Genomic DNA, 17,231 nt, shown 5'->3' on the forward strand with positions numbered 1-17,231 from the left:
ATTCTATTCCTGAAATCATTACTACACTATATGGTAACTAATTTGAATTTAAATAAAAATTTTAAAAAACTAAAAAAAAAAGAAAGCTTGTTAACTCAGTTTTTTGGGTCTTGCAAATAGAGTTTCTGATTCAGTAGGCAAGACCCAAGAATGTGCACTTATCACTGATCTATTCAAATTGGCTGCTTTTTACTCTTCCTAAGAAATAAGAAATCATGACCTTACAACTAATCTATAATTCATACTTTTCACTAACACAGAGTGGTCCCCTGCAACTAGACCATGAACTGCTTGAAGTCTAGAACTTTGCATAATTGTCTTTCTCCACCCAGGAACTGACCCATTGTCCAGAACATAGTTTCTCAAAAATGTCTGATGTTTAAATGAAACTCAAATGATGGAGGCTTCACTGATTATAACTCCTTTGTATATGTTCTGTCCTTCATCTACAAGGACAGCAGTGCTGACTGAATTATCGGCAACAACTTTGCTCAGTTGTGGTGGTGGCCTGATAAGTGAAGTTTATCACGTTCATTTGTGATAAAACTGTATAAAGTTAGATGTCCTCAGTAGGAAAAAAAGAAAATATATATTCTGTTAGAAGCCCAAACAGGAGCTTTTTCTTCTCAAAGGGAGTGCCCCAGTAAGTGGATAGATCTACAACCTTGGTCCATGAACATGTAAGATATCAATGTAACACCCTGATCTCTTACATAAGCTCTTTTCTTTTTTAAAAAAAAATTTAATGTTTATTTATTTTTGAAAGAGAGAAACAGAGTGCTAGTGGGGGAGGGGCAGAGAGATGGGGAGACACAGAATCCAAAGCAGGCTCCAGGCTCTGAGCAGTCAGCACAGAGCCTGACATGGGGCTCGAACTCACAAACCCATAAGATCTTATCTTAAGCATGCATGGAGTGCCAACTGATTTCATTTTAGATATAATAAATAAAGCTTTCCTTTCATTTTGGCTGACAGTGCTAAAGGCACAGTGATTATACAACTGAGAATAGAACACTCTTACTCAATGTCCCCACCACGGAGCCCTGCCTTTAAGAGCAGGGCCTGACAGCATATTTACGCAAACAAAGCATACCGAAATCTCTACTCTAGATGCAATCTCACTTTTTGTTCATTGTTTTATCATATTTTGTACACTGTTTGACACTAAACAAAAAATGCGTATTTCCATAGATAACAAATTTCTGGTTGACTTTCAGCAAACACTAAGGTGTCAGAAGGGCCTTGTCTAACTTAAGCCAAAAGTACTTGGACAGCACCCAGCACGAGGCCTGGCACAGGAGAAACGACATTTAATAAAAAAACAACTGCTTTTATTATTATAGTGTGATGATGGTGGTGGTGGTGGTGGTGGTGTGTGGTTGTTATCACACTCACATCTCTAGACCTAAAAAAGAATGGTCAAACAGGAATTCATCTCCAGCGCCCTCATTCCCTCAAGCACCATTCCTTCTTCTTCCTGTCCATGTGGATGGATTTCTCGTTCATTCCCTTGCTTCCATCAGGCTAGTCTCGGCACCTGCATGCAGTTGCAGAACTACTCATTACCAGCTTCTGGTGATACTGTCCTGGCTCCCCAAGAACACTGAGATGTCCCTTGTATATATGTCTTATCCCTATTGATTTGCTTCCCATATTTCACACTGTTCCATGCTCCTGGGCCACGACTAGCGGGTGAAAGCTGGGCTGCTATATTCTCTACCTATCTATACCTAGACCTCATGCTATTTATATCATGACCTTCAGTGATTTCACTGAAATGAAGTCTTTGCTTTCCTTTCTTTTTTTTCTCTTTTTCCTTTTTTTCCCTTTATAGCTTATGGTCAAGTTAGTTTCCATACAACACCCAGTGCTCATCCCAACAAGTGCCCTCCTCCATGCCCATCACCCCCTCTCATTTCTAACTGACACCAGCACCTGAGTAAAAACAAAGTCCAACAAAATATTCAACCATATCCTAATTTCTGAAAACAACAACAGGAAATTAGTGAAATCCCTCCCCACAGACTCAGAAGGTGTGTTAAAAATGTCTTATAAGGAGCTCCTGGGTGGCTCACTGAGTTGGGCCCCTGACTTCAGCTCAGGTCATGATCTCACAGTTTATGAGTTCAAGCCCTGCCATCGGGCTCTGTGCTGACAGCCCAGAGCCTGGAGCCTGTTTCAGATTCTGTGTCTCCCACTCACGCTCTGTCTCTGTCTCTCTCATAATTAAACATTAATAAAAATAAATAAATAAAAAGAAAAAAGAAAAATGCATGTAAGAACAACCCTCACCAGTTAATCCAACTTTGCAAATGAGCCCCATTGGCCCTCACTGCTAAGCAGTCAGCCTTCGCCCAGGCCGCCCTGAGATCAGAAAACCTGCAGTCAGAGGAAGTGGGTAGAAAAGTGTGAGAAGAGAGTTTCCTAAGATTCGATTCACAGCTAAGATGAGAGGCTGACATTTTTAAGAGACGGAGGGGAAAAGGTGAGAAGCTGGCCCACCAGGATAGCGGCAGACCTGAGCCTATGATTTCAACTTAGATATACAACTTAGTTGCCAGGAAAGCTGTGTCTGAGATATCTTGGAAAGAAACGACATCCTGGCCTGATGGCTAGACGTGGGGGAGTGTGTGGATTTAAAAGCAGTGCCTCCAGGCTGTCTGCCCCAGACCTTGGTAAAAGTCTGTCTTGAACTGTGCCACTCAGACAGCAGTTAAAGAGGCCCACGCCAGGGTGGAAAAGCTCCAGTTGGAAGCTAGAGTCCGCCTGAGTTCTTACTCAGCACTTCTGCCTCTTGCCCACATCTAACTCTGTACCCAGTTTTGATTTCTTTTATACCTTTTGTTATTTGTAAATTGCTTTGAAGACAAAATCGGGACTTGCATATTATTACATTCCTCGTGGCAGCTAGCACAGAGCTTCGAACATAGATCCAGTCCCACTCAATCCTTCTCAAATGGGTCAGGAAAATCAGCAACGGGCAGGGGTTTAAGAAACCAGGACTATGACTTTGAGAACGATCCAACTATTCCATTGCATATATATAGAAGCCATGCAGGTGGTGGGAAAGGGCATGACCTTTAAGTCAGGCTGACCTGAGTCTGGGTCCTGGCCCAACCCTGTGACCTTGCTAGGTTGACTTTTGCCACTTATGCTCATCTCTGGGCTCACCCCTCAGCTACTTGCTTCCAAGCCTCAGCTTCCTCATCTCTAAAATGGGGAAATCATAGTACCTACTGCATGGAATAATGGTACCTACTTTAAAGAATCTACCTCATAAGAAGATTAAGTCCTTTTTAGGGGCTCCTGGGTGGCTCAGTCGGTTAAGCATCTGACTTCGGCTCAGGTCATGACCTCGCGGCTTGTGGGTTCGAGCCCCGCGTTGGACTCTGTGCTGACAGCTAGCTCAGAGCCTGGGGTCTGTCTTCCGATCTGTATCTCCCTCTCTTTCTGACCCTCCCCTGATCATGCTGTCTCTCTCTCTCTCTCAGAAATAAATAAAACATTAAAAATAAATAATAAGATTAAGTCCTTTCTAGTCCTGAGGACTCCATGGAAATCGTGGTCATACAGCTCTTAGCATGGGTCTGGCACATGGTAGGCATTCATTGAATGAGAGCTATTAATAGTAATACCCATAACTTGTCATTTTCAATTTCCACTTCTGTCTGGGATTTACTCTGGGTGACTGTTTTCACTGCCGTATTGAAAAAAAAAATGATAACAACCTAAAATACACTGGAGAGTTCCTTGAACACTGGAGTCATGGTTCCTATCACACAAAGGTGGAATTGTGTTCTGACCATTTGATTAAGTTTTTATTAAAATATTAAGATAATCCATTTAACAGGTGTAAAAGAATCTCTGTGATTCGATGAAGTATTATTACGGAGCTGCCAGTGTAATAATAATAGCTCTGGTTTACTCATCCTCTGCCTCGCACCTTGCCCAGTGCTGGGTGCTCTGTGTTTCCTCACCTAACCCTCGGAAGGTACAAAGACTTCAGTTTCATTTTCCTAATGAAGGAACTTGAAGCTCAAAGGTTAATGACTTGCTCTGGACACCTAGTCAGAAAGGTACAGAGGCATGATTTTAAGCGGGTCCCGACTTCCAAGACCATGCCCTTGCCGGGACTCCTGCCATCTGGAACATTCACAGCCACTCAGGTGGCTGGCCCAGAAGCGTTACAGTGGCTGTGCACTGGTTCAGTGGCCTCGGCATGGTTTTTCAGCTTGTGTTTTCCAGGATCCCGCTGCTACATTTTAACCCTATGCAGAAACTCCACTGTAAATTATTCACCTTGAAAGTTGGATGACGCACCTGACGCATCCAATGTCCGCAGCAAGCAGTGACAACATGTGGAGAGTGGGCGCGCCATGCCAGCACACGGCCTCACTTATCTCCGTCCTTCTCTGTACCCACATGGCCTGGATCCTTTGGCCCTTCCCGCACTGCAGACGTGCGAGGGGTGGCCAGGGTATTGTGGGACAAGTGCTCTCGCCAACATTCCCCAGGGTTTCAATTATCCTCAACTCTTGTCTGGTGTCTGCTGGGTTTGGAAGGTCAGGATGTGAAAACACTGAGCCCTTGGCACGTGTCTGGAAGAACGTGTACTGTAGGTCTTCTCCAATCACACCGTGGAGCCCCTGTTGTGTGTGGGCTCTGTGCTGGGCTGAGAGGAAGACAGAGGAATATAAGATCTTTCCTGTGGGAAANCAGAATGAGAGTCTCAATCCTGTATAGAAAGTGCTCTAGTAGAAGCATGTGCAATGGGTGACACTGAAGAGATGTCATATGAAAAGTAAAGCAAGGGGTACCTGGGTGATTCAGTCGGTTAAGCAACCGACTTCGGCTCAGGTCCTGATCTCAAGGTTTGTGGGTTCGAGCCCTGCATCCAGTTCTGTGCTGACAGCTCGGAGCCTAGAGCCTGCTTCAGATTCTGTGTCTCCTTCTCTCTCTGCTCCTCCCTGCCCTCTCTCTCTCTGCCTCCCTCTCTCAAAAATAAGTAAACATTAAAAGAATTTTTTTTTAAAGGCAAAGCGAGACTCAAATGTTGTTGTGGTTAAATGTATGGTGTCTCAGCTAAGTGCACAAAGTTTAGTGTTAATAAACCAGTGGATCGCAAACTGTAGTCCCTAGAACTATACCTTGACACCTACCATGTACCAGGATGTTTTTGAGCTCTGGGAACACAGAGGGAACAAAACATAACTGATATGAATAAACTTCCAGAAGCACACTCTTCTGCTGCTAAAGTGTTAGCTGTGCTAAGGTAACATTAGGTAACCTTTATCCTTTTATTTTTTTATTTATCTTTTAAAAGGTTTTATTTATTTTCAATAGAGAGAAACAGAGCAGGGGAGGAGTAGAGAGAGAGAGGATGAGAGAGACAGAGAATCCCAAGCCAGACTTGGGGCTCGAACTCACAAACTGCAAGATCATGACCTGAGCCAAAATCGAGACTCAGATGCTTAACTGACTGAGTCACCCAAGCACCCCAACCTTCACTCTTTTAGACTCAGTTCCTTGATCTGTAAAAGAAGGAAGTTGAAAAAGATATTCACTAAAGTTCTTTGGTAAGCTTTAACCCCTCAAGATTCTATGTAATAAGGATTTCTGAAGGGCTTAATGTTTTTCACCAAATATTATCCTGGAGAGTACAGCCACGAGCTGTATACCATCCTGGGTTCTGGAGTTCAAGGAGGTTCATGGTCCTTGCAATTCACCAGCTATGTGGGAAACAATTGTAAACAAACAAATAAAATGCATAGCTGCATACTACCGATGATAAGCATTTTGAAGACAAATTTTTGGACTAACATTTCATTTTCTGAAGCAGCTTGAATTTCTCTGTGGCTCTGTCGATCATTTAGGTATGTGGGTAACAAAACTGTGTCTTTTCCAGTGAGCACATTGTGGATGACATTTGTCTAGGTATCACCAAGGGCCACCCACAATCACAGGCACCCAAGAGAACGGGAGGTGTTGCTGAGTCATCGAGCACTATTTGTCAGGCTGTTCCTTAGACCTTCTTCAGAGCCGCCTGAGAGCCCAAGACAACTTACTGATAAGAAAGGAGCTGCAAAGAAAAATAAAGTGCTCACGCCAGGCTGGAGAGAGGCAAGAAGCACGACTCTGCGGCAGTGTCAGATCTGATTTGGACCGTGACACCAAGAAATAACTGTGAACCGACAGCGTTTGCAGCTCAGGCTGCAACCTGACAGCGTTGAGAAGATCAGGCTCCTCTGAACAGCAGACGGCTGTCCCCAGAGTACTTCATCCTGGCCAATGGGCTTTGGCAATAAATGGCTCACCAGGGAGAGATGGGTTTCACTGCGAGCAATTGTTTAAATCCAGGCTTAAAGAAGCTAAGTGCTTCATCTTTGGTCATGTGGCACTTTGATGAGACTTCCACAGTGTGAAAGAGAGGAGAGGGGAAAGAGCGTTTGTGATTTCAGCTCCTCAAGTTTCTGGTTATGAATTCTCAAAGTTATAAGTTAACTGATTGGGTTCAGAACAGAGAATAATGCCAGCCTGGCTTTAAACTATAGATTTTTCTCAAAAGTTCTCTGGAAAGATGGTCACATTTTTCTCTTCATGATCCTAAAACTATCCACATAGGTTATCTGGTTAAAAGAAACACACACACACACACACACACACACACACACACACACACACATTTAAAAGACATAACCTGCTGAAGTGACCATTCAAGGTCACCTAGCAAGTGAATGCCAGGACCAGGAAGAGAACCCAATAGTTCAACTCTTTTACTCTTTGTAATGAACCAGACTATTTCTTATTTTATGTTTGCATTCTCAAGAATTACAAATTAGCCTCCAGTAAGCTTCTATCTTGGGAAAAAATATAATTGGTCAACTCATAAACTGGAGAATTCACAGCAGAAAAATAAAGTCCCCGTGAAGAACAGGAAGAAAAGCTCCTGAATTTAGTCCCCGGTGCACAGTCCCATCTCAGGCAAGCATTTGCCCTTGCACACCTGGCTCAGTGCCGAGCACCACAAGTACTGGATCAGGTCTCTCTCTGGGTTGTCTTCAGGACAAAGAACTTGGAAATGAGACAGGGCGAGTGTGCCTTATTCTTGGAGTGAGAAGGAGAGAGTCCAGGCAGGACAATACATTGCAGGTAGCCCTCTGTCATCAGCAACCCCCCTCCCCCAATCCTCCCAAACCTGGGTTAGACATGCTTTTTCCAAAAGTTACCAATGTAAGAGCTCTGTGAGCAAAGACACACGGTTCTACTGGGCAGTGAGAGTGACATCAAGTGGATGTGGGAGTGAATGAAAAGCCAAGTTCATTAGGTGGCAAGGTGCAGGGTTTTTGAACTGTGAAGCCCGCTGGGGTATGTGTGTGTCGGGGGGTAGGGTCACATGCTGGGCTCAGGTGCTGGGATCTGTGCCATGCACTCATTTCTCACCTGCATGTTCCTTCTTCCACAGAAACCGTGGCCCCCCACCCCCACAAGATGGGCCATCCTCTGAGCTTAGTCAGTCTGGTGCCCGCAGGGCTTGGGGACAGGAGTGTGTTCATATTATGCGAAGCTGAGTTTGAGAAAAACCACGGAGCACCTACCATCCACCTGTGGCCTTAGGATTGAGGATTTAAAGACAGTCCTTATGGTCCAGAAGTTCACTCCCTAGTTTAGGCAGAAAGACAATAAACACAGGTGGACACAGAGAAGAGGTATCTAGTCCATACCACCAGGAGAGGATGACACCAGAGTTGAGGGAATAAGTTAGCCACACCCAGCAGTAGGTAACCACGTGGAGACGGAGAGCAGCATCATGGGTGCAGACATGGCGGTCAAGTCTACAGGATGGTGGACCAGGGTCCAGATGGGTTGCACATAGGTCCCAGATTCCTCCTCTGCAAGATGAGAGGGTAGACTCCACCCTTGGCTTTCTCTAATCACATTTCCTGTGAAGAGGATGAATCTGAAGAGTGATTTACCTGAGAGGCCCATCCAGGTCTACATTCTTCCAGTGCCCTTTGTTTTAAAGAATGATATCATTGTTTATTATTTTGATACTTATTTATGTTTTAGAGAGAGAGAGAGAGAATGTGAATAGTGGAGGGGCAGAGAGAGACACAGAGTCTGAAGCAGTCAGAACAGAGCCTGACATGGGGTTTGAACCCATGAACTGTGCCATCATAACCTGAGCTGAGGTTGGATGCTCAACCTACTGAGCCACCCAGCCATCCCACTATCATCATTTATTTAAAGATGTCAACATTGAAATACATGAGAAATGTAAAATTTTGAACGTATCGAAATCCATGATGAAAGGGTTTTTTAATTATGGTAATATTTATGTCACATAAAATTCACATCTTAACCGTTTTTAGGTGTGCAATTAGTGCCATTAAGTAAATTCACTTTAATGCATATATCACCACTATCTACCTCCAGAACTTTTCACTATCCTGCACAGAATTTCCGAACCCATGAAATCCATGAAATGAAATAATTCTCCCACCCCCTTACCCCTGATAATCTGCTCTTTGTTTTTAATCATTGAACTGTTTTGCTTTTCATGCAAGAAGTCCCAGGCTGCTTTGCCCCAGCACAGAATAGATGGAATTCCCCAAGAAAATAGACAGCTCCTAACGGTAGCACTTCTCACAGGGGGACAGCTGTCAGCTTCTTGGTTCTTGCCACAAGGCTCATTAACTGTGCATTTGGAAGCAGAATCCAGAGTTTCTTCTAGAAGCCCAGAGCACAGAACCCACCAAGGAAGCTTGGGCTCCCCCTAGAGTTTTGCATCTCCACTGCAACAAGCTAGGCAAAAATCTCAGGCAAAAAGTTGGAATGTGGGAAGGAAGATTTGAGAGCCACTAGGGAGTCTCTAAGTACAACCTGTCTGTGCTTCTGAAATAGCACTTATTCCCTTCCTCTCTCCTTCTTACACACTGGACTGTGTTTCATAATCCTGCCAACACTTAAATCCCTTTTGCTTCCTAGACTGTCCTGAGTAATTGATAATGCTGAGACTTCGGTAAGCAACGCCGTTCTTCAAGCCAGTTGGAAAGGAGTGTTTCAGCAAGGGGCGCTTTGTTCCCGCGGGTGGCAGAAATCAAGTGAAACATAAAAAGCAGGCCCTGACCACCTCTGGTCCCCACAGCGTGCTTGGAACTTCTCACGGGATGGAAGTCTTCCTGTTTCCGCATTAATCCTTGTTTGCTGGTTCCAACTCAGGTAATTACAGTCTCCCCTCCCCAAATCCCCGCTGGCAGATTTAGTCTTTTCCTGTGTCTTCTTGCGATTTTTAGTTTCTGTGGTATTTTGCTCTTGACACAGCATTTTTCTGAGGAGATTTTGCCTTTCAGTGAGAGGGCAAAGACGGATGGGCCCTTTGGCACTGTGTATTATCCACAGAAAAATTGTAGCATGAAGGAAAAGTGGAACAACGCTGACCAGAGCAGAAACCTAGAGAACCAGGGATGTGAGGAGACTCCCAGGTGCAGCCCCCTCCCTCAGGTGGGTGCATAACTAAGCTTCTACTGTCAGTTACTGACTTTTTGATGTAAAGCCTCCATAACCTTCTAGAGTCACGGGGCCAGTTTTAGCAGTCTTTCGGTGCATGATTCTAACTTGTACCATTGGCTGGCAAATGGTTCGGTATATTGTTCTCTTCCCCAGGGTTACGATCTATCTATGTTTGACTTTGGGATCAAAAGGTTGTAAATATTTTTGGTTACTTGGATTCAGAAAACACCCAAACTGCCAGCGATTTCCCGATGATTTTATGAAGTATCAACTGGATCCTCAAGATGTGATCAATTATGCGACACACTTCAACTCATAAAGCACTTATTAAACGCTTATGCCACCTTCCACTTATATGACCTTGAGGAAGTTCACTAACAATTTCATGCTTTGGTTATTTTCATTTGTAAATTGAAGGAGATAAGAATAACTACTTTATAAGATTGTTGTGACGATTCTCTAAGAGTATATGGGAAGCCATCGCTATCATTATCACCATCATCACCATATTATGATTACTATCATTATTATTAATTGAGCATATACATTGAGGAGATAATCTAGAAGACAATGAAACACTCAAAAAAATCTTTTAAATATGATAAGGATACCAAGATGACTAAGCAGTGGCCCCTGTCCCCGATATTTTTATGGTCCAATGAAGGAGCCGTATATTGTCCTTTGTTGCTGTGATCTTAACACCTAGATCCATGTAAGAGGGCTTGGCCTTTGGGTAGGGCAGCCAATAACTATTTGTTGAGGGAATGAATGTAGAAAGGACTTAAACATACAGAAAGCAAATTACCAATAGGGTGAATTGAGGACAGTTTCACAGAGACGTTTGCATTTGATCTGGATCTTAAAGAATCGATATGAAGAATGAATATATAAATATGTGACGAAGTGAAAGGCATTCAAATCATTTCCTGGAACAGTGTTCACCATGTTTTTTGGATTATAGCCCATAAAGAAAATGATAATATTACACAGGACACTGACCAAAGTCTCTACACTAGAACGTTACCCCCAGAGAACAGAGACCTTGTCCACTTTGATCAACTCTGTATCCTCAACACCTAGGATAGTGCTTGGTACATATTAGTTGAATGGGAGCAGAATGGAAAGCATGAGCAAACACCTGAAATCGGTCTGTAAAAGCTATGATAAGCAGGGCACCTGAGTGGCTCAGTTAGGCGACTGACTTTGGCTCAGGTCATGATCTTGCGGTTTGTGTGTTCAAGCCCTGCACTGGGTTCTGTGCTGCCAGCTCAGGGCCTGGAGCCTGCTTTGGATTCTGTGGCTCCCTCTCTCTCTGCCTCTCCCAGAGTAGCGCTCTCTCTCTCTCTCTCTCTCTGTCATTCTCTCTCTCTCCCTCTCAAAAATTAAATACACATTTAAAAACTTAAAGGAAAAATCCATGATAAGGGCCATTGGGACACTGGATTCATAAGGAAATATAGAAAGAGTCTAGAGAGGCAGATGTAGAAAGATTTTGAATGCTGTGCCAAATTTGTCTTTATTCAGTAGGGCGTGGGATCCATTAAAGGTTTTGGAGCAGGGAGATCTTAATATGGAAAAGAATTCTGGATGGGAGCTGAGTAAAAGATGGACTGAAAAACATTGTGAGAAGAAAACCAAAAAAGTGGCTATTTGTGCTGTCTGGAGGGCAGACTGTGAACGTCTGAAGTGGGCCGAAGGAATGTGAAGATAGAAGATGAATTTGATACTTCCGTTCAGAATATTCAGTAGGACATCACTGGATTGAATAGAAAAAAAGCAAGGTAAGAGTCATATTAACACAAATTTGCTCTTTCCCCTCAGATACTGCCCTTAACCTCCCCATGCCTGTTTCCTCATCTATAGAAGGAGAGACCTGAACTATTCCCTTAGTCCTATTAAATTTTTTGTATTTTAGAATTCTCTAATCTTATCAAAATCCTTACTTCTACCCCTCCTGTACCTCAATTTGTTGTGGTATTTCAGCTTCTGTCTTCTGACTTCCTTCATCCTTTGAAAATTTTCAGGTTAACATTTTATTAATGTATGGAATATACATCCACAGGGCCCAGGGTAGAATAGTCCTCCCTACTACATCTGGGGAATATTCGACTGGGACATTCTTCCCACAAATATCTCTCGTTCATTTGGTCTTCTATGGAGACACTGGACATCAAGCATTTTCCTATGGATAAAAATTACGTCTTCTCTTTGTCTCAAACCTGACTCATAATAATTGCTGAAAAATATGAAAAAATAGTGAATGAACGGACAAATGAGTGAATGAGGTGAGGATGGGAAGACATCCCTTGGATTACATCTTACTGGCCCCTGGGGAGTTATAGTCAGATGCATTATGACAGGGGACTGAGAACATCATCTTTTGCTTTTACTTTCCTCAAGAACTCTTAAGAATCTAAATGATTTTCTTAACCTCTGTTCTCCTACAGCTATTTCTGTTATTTTCTACTCAGTCATTCTCATCCACAAGTGGTTACCTGCCTAAGCTCATCTGAAGGCTGGGGAATCAACTCTGCCATCTTTTTCTCTCAGGACTAGAACACCAACAGTTATGTGCACAGAAATTCCATCAGCGGTATCAACACAGATTTTCTAGGATAGAGACCGAGAATGAGTTAACAACCACCAACACATTTGCTAAGCTTAACAGAATACTCTATTATTGTGTGGCAATTGGTAAAGAACTTATTAATTAAGGATATAAGATAGAGAGAAATCTCCCAGGAGGCAAAAAGCCATTACAAAGACACTGTGGAACCAATCTAGCAGTTAATGGAATACTCAGAGGCTCTTTTTAAAAATTAAAAAAATAGAAAAGAGAAAAAAAAGAGGGGGTCACTTTTCAAAAGAATAGGTATTACCAAATTAGTGACGTTGCAGAATGGGGGTCTGAGCAGGGTGGGAGGGGGACTTACCAAAAGACAGGTAAAATATAAAGACAAAACAAAACCCATAAGCATTTGTTTTAATACATCCCAATCTTTCTATTGTAACATCCCCAGACCCTAAACACATACCCACACCACCACAAAGCATAAAAGTAAATTGAGATGAAAATCGAAATCAAACTAGTGTTGCAAATGAGAATTAATAGTACATTTGCTTTTGCTCTGAGACGGGCATCAGAGGCAAAATAAATAACCCATTTCAAATGCCTGTGAGTTGTTTGTTTAAGAATAACTATCAAATCAACAAGAAATGCCAGACTCTTCCTTATTTCCCCTCTTAAATTGTAAGTCCCTCACCCCCTGCCCTCACCGATGATCACATCACATGAGAATAGTGTTGTTTTAGAGAAGGATTTGGTGAGATGAGCCAAACACTGAAGGTTACTCAGGAATTGGCTCTTCAGGAGTGATAACGAGGATCTTACATACCTATCATATTAAGATTTTTACCTCTGGAAGTTTCCAATAGCTCCAACCTTGTGAGCTGGCATTCGTGGGGACTGGCTGAAGCAATCCTCCTAACCGGATAGTATCACAAAGCATATAGTTGCAAGACCCTAATAACTCAGTGTGTTGAACCCCACTGAACCTTCCATGTTTGAGGCAAAACCGGAACTGAGAAATCTCTTCATCGGAAGAACAGTATATATGTTAAGAGCATGAGAATGAGAAAAATCAGAGACATTCGCTTAGTTATATTGGAATTGAAATGTAACATAGGCAAATCCTCCATACATAAATGTACATTCATAAGTTAGACTTGTGAATTATTTATTCCACATTTTTAGAGAGATGGAGGGAGATACATCTAAATTAACAAGCATTAGATGTTCAGGTATAAAGAACACAGGCCACGGGATGCAAAGATTTGATTTTGAATATATACAACTTCCCAGCTCTGTTATCATGACATATTGCTCACACTTTGTGAGCCTCCTTTTTCTTATCTGTAAAAGGGGTAAGATCAGATTTGCTTTGCCAGCCTCACAGAGAAAATATAAAGATCACGTAAGGTGAAGTGTGCCAGCGTGCTGTACTATCTACAAAGGTGTTATTGAAGATGATGATGATGAAGATGAAGAATTATTAGCTCAGGACAATTACCTTAGTCTGTTATGAAAGGAGATGTCTAAGCTTTGTGATAAATGATGGTAGAAATGAAAAGACAGTTTTCTGAGAAAGAAGTTCCATGAGAATATAAATACTAAGACTTATAAGAATAATTCTATAGTGCCATTGAATACTCAGCTATATAGAATGTATTGATTTGCTCTTGATTTTTAGACAAAACCCAAATCAGAATGCTCTACACTTACATCACAGGGATGTAATGCGAACAAGGATTTCCACTTCAATGTCAAACCTTCCCACTGTGATGTGCATATCCCAACACTTCATCTTATTCCTTTTTTTGGGGGGGGGGGTGCCTACTTCATCTGCACCACTATCTCCATCACTGTTGTCTATCCTGGAGTTCGATGTCTTTTTCAACATTTTTGTTCTACCGTTTAATTTATGAGTATCATTTCACTTGATACAAAAGATAGAGACCATGGAACTTGAACGCCTTGGCTTTCTTTTTGAAAACTACATGCTAAATATTACACCAAACATCTCCAAATATGGGTCTTTGCCCTCTTGTCTTCAAATAGAGATTTTTTTCTTTAATTGTTTTTTCTGGTTTTGTGAGCTTTGCCCACTATTGGCCTTGGTCTTCCCAAGCCCATCCTTTTGCACTTTTATATTTGTGTTCATCAGAGAGTTCTTTAGCCAGTTACAGTGGCTTATCATATCTCCCCACACTTATCTTCCAACACTGTTGTTTTTTGTGGGGGTTTTTTGTGGTTTTTTTCTGCAAGTGTCATCTACAATTAAGGTAGAATTTAATTTCTTAGCATCTTGCAACTGCCTGACCCTCCTTTAGAATTTGTTTTAGTTTTGTTCACAGAACTATTTGGCACCTAAAAGCTTGACTTATGAAGAATCCCTGTCTATGTTTGATGCTTTCCTCCTTGATATTGCAAAACCTCATCATAGCGCCCTATACCCATCCAACCCACCCTACCCTCTAATTCTCTGTTTTCCCTATGTGTTTAGGTCTTAGGACTTTAAAACTTTATATTCCCTCTGCCTGGAACATTCTTGCATATCTGTTCTTTGTATGTCAGGCTTCTTCTCACTTTTAGGTCTTAGTTTAAATGTCATCTCCTTAGAGAGGACCTCTATAATTATAATAATTAAAGTACTTTTGATATACATATACCCACACCTACACACCCACCCACCCACACTTATTCTATCTCATCACGGAATTTATTGCTCTTGATGTTTAACATGATTGGTTACTATTATGTCAACTGTTTGGTTTCCCTGTGTGTTATCTCTCCCTCACCCTTACCCCATCCACCAATGAGGACTTGGATCTTGTCCATTTTGTTCATTGTTGCTTCCCAACTCTTGGCATAGGGACTATCACACAATAAATAGGTGTTGGAGAAATGAATGGTCTAGTTCTGCATTATTCTGTAAGCCCTAAGCAGGGAGGGCCTAAAGGCATTAAGTGATGAAAATTCATTAAATGTAAAATCAATTCTTAGAATGCAAATAGAATGCTTGTAATATTAGAGGTTTGCTTTCTCTTGCTACAATTGGAATCCTGAATGCATCGTATGAAAACACAAGCTAGCCTTCTGGAGAGGGCACATAACGGAAAACCTAGCTGCTGTCAGTGCCTGCCTGCCAACAGCTAGACCCATGAGTGGTGCCATTCTACACCACCCAGGCCTGGGTTTATCTGACAGCTGACTACAGACATATGAGTGAGCTCAAGTGAGAGCATTAAAAGATTTGCCCAAATGAACTCAACCCAAATTGCCAACCCACAGAACTGTGAACTAACAATGATTGTTGTTTCAAGTCACTAAGTTCTTGGATAGTTTGTTACACAGCAAAAGCTAACTGATACACATATACGATATGTCCTACATTACTTTCTAGTCATCTTTATTTGCTACTGCTCAGATGTACCTCACTAGTAAATGATCCATTTATCCCCATTTCACAGAGAGGAAAAATCAATGCCAAGAGGCTTTGCTACTATTGATGCCCTGACATGCTTAATTCCTTAGATCCCATACATTAGAGATAAATCCTCCTTAGAGACTTTTCAAGGGAGCAGCTCACTGAAAATGTTTGGAAAGGAATTAGGTAGCTGAGGATGTGCAGACAGTTCCTGAAAGCCAGACTCCAAAACTATAAGTATGAGCTTAAGCAGGGTTTATGAAATTAATAAAGCCAGAATCCAATTTTGTCTGTCTGCCTCCTATTCTCTAACGAGCAGCTGTCAAGTGTACCAAACATCTAGGCCATTCCAAGGCTGCAGTCACTAGAACCTACATGATAATAATCATGATAATTATCTATACTATTTATTGATCACCTTCTAGGTGTTAGGTTACTATTCACACTCATTATCTCTGATAAGAAGCCATAATAACCTTACTAATTAATTAATAGGTATAACTTCTCTTTTACATAAGAGGAACTTAAGACTTGGACAAGTAAAACACATAGCTAGTAAAACAGAACTGAAATTCAAAATAAGGTTAGTCAATGTTTTCTCATCTACACCTATTCTCCTTTGGACTGACTGCTATACAATCCTCTTTCTTTTTATATATTAAGGATGCAAGTCATGAGTTCCACATCCAAGGATACCTGCGGGGACCCTTCCTCAGCAAGAAAGCAGAGTTTCTGTCATGTATCAAAATGTAAGTGATTTTTCCTTTCAAACAGCTTAAGTCTGTTATCCTTGGTATACTCTTAGAAAAGCCTCCTATTTGTCTACAGCATTTACTTTTCAACCCAAGTTTTGAGGAGGCAAAGGGAATACATTAGTTAAGTCATGAACTAGACACATATCTTCCTAACTTAGAGCCAAACAGAGTAAATAGGGCCTTCCCACACTTCTGATTTCAATTCCTGAAACCTCCCCAAAGGAGACCTTGATTTTTGAAAACTTGAGAGGTCTGCCTTGCAGCAACAAACAGCCTTTATAAATATGTTGATGTTCCCGATAATAAAACAAGCATGGCCCACTCATCTCCATGAATGACGTTTTACACATCTTACTGTAATAAAAATGGGCACTGGGCTTTTAATTCAACTTACCAGATTATCTCTTATCTGCTAGTTACACTTTAGTGTCTCCCTTCCCCCTCAGTTACAGGTTCAAGAAACTCATTTTGTTGCATCTATTAGATATTTGTTTCTTATCTGCTCTACACCCACGTGGCGTCAGAATCTCACTTCCTGGATGCCCACCTTTCAAATGCTCATAATTACACTTGTGTTTTGAGATGTCTGTTCCCCATCCTTGACAGCTGGCTCCCAACCTTAGTCCTCATTGCATCCCAAAGCTTAGGGCAGCTCCTGACACATATAAGCTCCCTAAGTGTTTGACACATCGAATTACACCATTTGTGCAGCCCTACTTTGCAGATAGAAGCAATTTTCTAAATGTTTGTAGGTGACTCAGTTAAGGAAGGGGAGAAGAGAATGATCAAAAGAAAGGAAAGTTAATCATGATTATAGGCAGACCTTTGGAGCAGGAGATTGATGGTAATTTCCTTCTTCTGTTTTCACTTATCCTAGAGAGAGAAGGCTCCTTTCCTTCATGAGTTATTTCCCCCAGACTCCAAACTAGATCTCTAACCCTGTTAAAATGATCCAGTCTCTCTTTCTTGCAAGGCCAAT

The sequence above is a fragment of the Crocuta crocuta genome, unplaced genomic scaffold, assembly GCF_008692635.1.
Source record: "Crocuta crocuta isolate KB4526 unplaced genomic scaffold, BGI_CrCroc_1.0 scaffold556, whole genome shotgun sequence".
NCBI classification, from domain to species: Eukaryota; Metazoa; Chordata; class Mammalia; order Carnivora; family Hyaenidae; genus Crocuta; species Crocuta crocuta.